Source organism: Odontomachus brunneus, unplaced genomic scaffold (assembly GCF_010583005.1).
Source record: "Odontomachus brunneus isolate Ranch 3 - 2012 unplaced genomic scaffold, Obru_v1 Obru_scaffold_277, whole genome shotgun sequence".
In the NCBI taxonomy this organism is placed as follows: domain Eukaryota; kingdom Metazoa; phylum Arthropoda; class Insecta; order Hymenoptera; family Formicidae; genus Odontomachus; species Odontomachus brunneus.
Window position 1 is genome coordinate 222,524 of NW_022639727.1, and position 6,186 is coordinate 228,709.

The window sequence follows — 6,186 nt, forward strand, 5'->3', positions numbered from 1 at the left end:
ATTGTTACAGGGCACGTATGATTGCTTGCTTTTATCAAGCAATTTCCCATAAAAATTCCTGGCAAAATCTTCTCTGCCGGAATAATTTCTTCTTTATTAGAGCTTACTGTAGCCTGTATTATATTCTCGCTATGCGCGGGAAGGTTATATGTTTGAAATGGTAATACTAATGGTATTACTAATGGCAAGTTTTGTCCGGAAACTCTCATAGTTCTTTCCTTATAATCGAACTTGGCATGATATGTTTGTAGGAAATCGATCCCTAGTATTCCTTCATAATCTATGGGGAAATCACCCCTTACTACGTAAAGTTCCATTTTTATGGTTGCTTTCTTAAGTCTATTGTAGCTTTTATTTTTCCCAATGTATGGGTTTGATGTCCCGTGATTCCTGTTAGAGTGAGTTTTTCTCCAATCATCGGTGTATCATTTTTCAATGTCTTTATCTTTACTAGACTAATGGCTGATCCTGTATCTACCAGAAACGGAATTTTCCCTCGTTTCGCTTCTTTTATTGATAGAATTACTAGATCGAATAGACTATTATTTAACGTATTTTTTCTTACTGGATTGACATGATAGTCTTGTACTCTAGTTTGTTTTTTATTTTTGTTTTCTTGTTCATTTCTATTCCCTATTTTGGGAGTCGATAATCTTTCCGTATTTGACGGAATGGCCGTCACTGTCCGTGGTAGACTTCGCTGATTACTCACGAGTTTGGGTTTCCCGTTTGGCTTACCGTGCAGATTCCAGCATTCATCGCGGTTGTAACCGTTCTTTTTATAGTAAACGCAATGTTTTTGTATTGAGTTTATGCGCGTATTTTCGATTGGTCTCGGTAACACATATCGATTTGCATAGCAACTTGTTCTACATTCCTGTCCGTTATGCCCTAATTTACCACATTTGTAGCATTGCAAAGTTTTTTCATTGCGGGTGTATATAGGAGGTTTAATTTTTACGAAAGGTTTTCCACTAGGCCCTTATACTTTTTCTTCTGAGCTCTCTGCTGCTATTGCCTCATGCAATGAGTTATAATTTCGCGATCGTATTATTGTTCTGAGTTCATCGCGCAATCGCAACTGATAAAACCAGCCCTTCTCGGCTTTACGCAGAGCATACGCTTCCGCAACGGTAGTCAAGATTCGCGGCACGTACCGAAAAGTATTCTCGTCAAGAGAATAGGTCAAGACGTCATTGGTTCGACGCACACTTTTGCAAAACGAAAACGCGTTTCCGGTTATCCAAGTTCGCACCGAGTATACTTCGCTCAACATTCGTTCCACAGAATCGGCGTCGTCGCCGTTTGTAATACTTAGCAGAACCGCATCTGTCTCGGAGCAATCGATCGCGATGTTGCACGCAAACGATTGATACTTTTGGTACGACAATTTGGACCATTTCGATACGAGAGCTACGCAATTGTTCGAACGCCTATTGGCCTTGGAGAAAACGTTCATCGTTCCGTCGGACTTGGCTACTATCGTATAAAAATTGATTTTATGTTTAAAGCTAAGGCAGTAATCTCGACAGTTCGAGAATTTAGTTTGGAGCGTGCTGGGCGTAATCGTTTCGAGTGCTTTTAACTCTTTTTTTTAGCGAGACAACGTCAATTACCTTTACTGGCGTGGCTAGGTGCTGTTCAAGCATCTCGGATGTCAAGTGGGCAGCCGCCTCCGCGGCGTCTTGCGAATTACTACTATTGTACACCAGGATAGTCCATTGATATCGAATCCATTCGGTGTCTTGGCTCCATTGTCAATAATATTGCTGATAGCCTCTTCCGTTTCCTGGAGTTCGATCTCCTCTTCTTCGTCCTCCGACGCCTCTTCCGTTTCCAGGCGCGCGCTCTCCAATAGGGGCATCGATTTGGACGCTACCGGCGGCACGCCGAAAGCAGCACGAAAAGAAGCAGCTCCATTACGCTCGGGCGTTTTTACCTCGACGGGCTCTTGCGGTACGAATGATGACGGTCGTACCGCTATGGGTTTATGCACTTCTTGCGCAGCAGTCGTGTCTACCGAAACGATCGGTACAAATGATGACTCTTGCACGCGTTCCGCGACGTGCTGCGGCTTCGGGGTCGGCAGCGGAGTCTGCTTCGTGGTCGGCACCGGAGTCGGCTGCGGGGTCGGCACCGGAGTCGGCTGCGGGGTCGGCACCGGGGTCGGTAGCGGAGTCGGCTGGAGTGGCTCCTCGGTATTCTAACATAACAAATAAAAATACGATAATATTAGACTGCTTATATCAAATATTGTACCATTAGACTACTATTAGAAATACGTACTTTGTCGAAAACGGCAAAATGCCGTCGCTGGACTGCCCGCGACGAAGCAGATGATGATGATCTTGAAGGCAGCGACGCCCTCGAGTCGCAGGCATAGACGCTTTCTCGTCCTCCTCGCCTTTTCAGCACTACATCTTCGTCGTCATCATCTAACAAATCGGACTCATCGCTGTTGCGCTTTTGCAGGTCAGCGCTTTTGCGCTTTCGCAACCTTTCGAATTCGTTGCGCTTTTGCAGGTCATCGATCTTGCGCTTTCGCAGATCGCTGTGCTTGTGCAGGTCATCGCTTTTGCGCTTTTGCAGCCCTTCAAGTTGTGACAGATGGAGCTGCTGTATAGATTTCTTCGCTTCTTCAAATTGGTGTTCATGCAGTCTCAATTGCAGCTCAAATTTCTGTTCGTTTTGTCGCAATTGCTGCTCCATCGCAGCACGAATACGCTCTTCTTCTGCACGATACTTCTCCCTGCTCAATTTGCGCAATTCTGCTCGTTCTGTATTTTTGTTCAGAGCCGTCCACATTTTTGACAAGCGTTTCGCCAACACCGTAACTCGTTTAGTCACCGAATCTTCTTCGATCAAAGATTCGATCAATCGGTCCGAAATATGCTCGGTGACCGCCCGCTCGAGCCATTGAACTAGCTGCAATCTCCAACTACAGGGTGGTTCATATTTTGTATCGCCTATGGTGCTTCATTTTGTATATCGCTTATGAGAGAGAATAAAAACACGAAAAAAAACGTCAAGTTGCATTTATTATTCAATTTCTATATTCTCACCACCATATAGTTTTTTATGCATATGTTCTGCGCGCAGTCTTTTCTATAGCTCGAATATGTTTTTGTGCCTTATGTAGATAATCGTTAATTATTCCCATTTGCAAGTCGATGATGCGTTGGTGCAAACGTCGGAATTTTTGTTCATTTTTGCGGCGATTGCGTCGTGCCATGGTGCGATTCTTTCGTGCCTAGCGGCTATTCCAGCGTTCCCTATAGCGATTGCTTCCAACGATCGGTGATGTCGCTCTATCCTGGAGCTCTGGCTCTGGCTCCCTGTAGCGATCGCTTCCAACGATCGGTGATATCGCTCTATCCTGGAGTTGTGGCTCTGGCTCCTTGTAGCGATTGCTTCCAACGATCGGCGATGCCGCTCCATCCTCGGATTCTGGTCCTGGCGTTCTGGTCAATGTGAGAGTCTCGGCAGCAGACATCTCCTCCTCGGTATCCTGAGATTCCGACCATAGGTTCTGACTTTCTGGAACGAGATCATGGGTTGCTGGGTCTCGTACCATGGAACGATTTTCTAAATTATTGTGGAAATCCAATATTATAGTATTTCGTCTGTTGGAAAGCGCTTCGGCAGCGGCCTCATCGGTATCCTGGGATTCTGATTCTAGCGCCAGGTCGTGATTATCTGGATTTTCGGCAGCCGTATCGTGAGGCTCTTGGTTGTCGATGTTGACGTTGACGTTGACGATGACGTTGACGTTCATAATCGTATCATCATCGTCCAGATTGGTTGATGTTCCCGGAACGGCTGCAACTTCAACCACGTCGTCGGGCTCTTCGTCCGAAGGGAACTGATGAAAGATGCTGTGCACATACGCGTGAAATTCGGTGTCGCTGTCGCTGCATTGTGCGACTCGCCGAATCGGTTGCACCACGCAATTTTTTTGGCATTCTTTAATTTTTTAGCAACATTTTTCAGTGTTTTTTCCCGAAAAAATAAAACAAAAAAACTTACTTTCTGCAGATGTCGATGCGGCCATATCATCGCCGTCTGTGGTGTTCTGGCAGAAACGCTCCTTGTACAGAGTGTTGCGTCCATTGAACGAAGCCATGTTGTTGGTTTGGTAAGCTGATTGCTACTGGTATAGTTTGTCAACATCGCCGGGGCATTTATACGAGTTAACTCCACTTCAAGCAAGAATCTAATCGCTCTGCACGCGAATCGCTATAAGTGGGTGACTATGCGAATAACCACCTCTCGACTTTTTTGGCCGTCACGTACCACCTCTCGACTTTTTGGCCGGCACGTACCACCTCTCGACTTTTTGGCCGGCGGATCTTAACGCGTGCGATCTCATATAATCACGCGCCCAGTTATCGGTGGTAAGTGGGTGACTGTACGAATGTCAGCCTCTCGACTTTTTGGCCGACACGTACCACCTCTTGACTTTTGGCTGTCACGCAACACCTCTCGACTTTCGACCGGCATGGAGCTTGTTGCTTCTATTTGCACACATAGTTATCGATTACAAGTGGATGACTGCACGAATTTCAGCATGTTATCAGTACAAGTGAGTGACTCTGCGAAATGCTAATCTCAAACGGCGTTTTGCAGGTGATTTCGTCTGTCATCGAGCAGATAATGCTGACGTCCTTGTCCACGCGTGTGAAATACAAGGCGCCAATTTTTACAGATTCTATGAAATGTAAGAGTTGCTCGAAGCGATTCAATTTCGAGGCTGGGTTTACCCTGTACAAAAGAGCGCCGTCGACGCATTCAAAAGTGGCGACGTCACTGTTACTGAATCCATCCATATTTTTGCCTCGTTCAGCCGACAAAATCTGCAGTACACGAGCGTACCGGCAAGTGCGCAAAAAACCGTAGAGATTAAAGGCAGATTATTCTTTCCGGGCATCGGCGCGGAGCGACGCACCTTCGTCGGACAAGATGTAAAAATTCACATCGTATAGCGCGGGATTGCCCGCGAATTGCTCGTTGAGCACGGCTTCGTGCATGCGTCGCCACTGGTTCTGTAAGCGATGTCGCACCATGATATCGACTATAATCGATATCGCGCAGAGCGCCAATATGACGACGGCGATCGTGCGAATTGTATACTGTACGTACGGCAGTGTATACTGTTATTAGGCCATACCGACCATACCATGGTACAGTATACCCTGCCGTACGGTCGTACGTGCAACTGGCCGACTGTCCGATAGTTGGCGCAGGTGTCATGGCAGGTCTGGTGGGGGTAAGCCTATATAGGCAGGCCGTTTGGAAAAATGGAGTCAGTGTACGGCTTGCCGTACTTTTGTCGACGCGGGAGTATAGTATGTTAGTGATCGTATATATATTTATGTATATACGATCCCTGGCGGCCGACTCGTCGCGCTCGCACGAAAAATTTTTTCGCCGGCGTGCCGAGTCGTACTTTGTCCGACCGTGCTCACGGCCGAACAAGCTGACCGACAGCTTGTTCGCGGCGGCGCGCGGCTGTGCGTCGCCGCTAACTCGTGCAAGTTCGACACGAATGCCATGCTATTACCCGGCATTGGGCCGAAATGAAATGTGCCCGAAACATGGCGGCAGTGACGTCAATACTCTGCCCAAAACATGGCGGCAGTAACGTCGCGACCCTGCCCAAAAAACATGGAGTGTGGACGCAATATGCCACCGTCACGCAGTGCGCTACCAATGGGTTAAGTTACCTGTGTGTGGTGTTCGGGATATTTTTGCGTGGTGTGAAAATAACGACTGCTTATTTATATTAACGACATGCCTTTTTTATTTGTTACCTATACAAGCATTACCGTCTAAACGTTACACTTTTGTTGAGGCTGCTGGCCTCTTTGTCGAGCAGCCCAGGCAAACACAGATTCGCGTCGCAATCGGCCCTAGCGGAATAATGAATAGTTTCGGTGCGACAGCCGTTGGGTCCCGACGTGCGCAGCATGTTCATAGTGGCCGCGTTGCCGATGCACATCAGACCGCTCTTCGTCTGATGCGTGCCGGTCGAGCATAAATTGTTCACGTAGCTCAAGTGCGACCGAGCGTACACTCCGAAGGCTGGCACCGTGGAGTAGAAGCGCCGTTTGTTCAAATTCACATACGTTTCGGTGAACAGTCGGCCGATCATCTGAGTTATGGTAGTACAGCGTTGTAGTGGTAGGG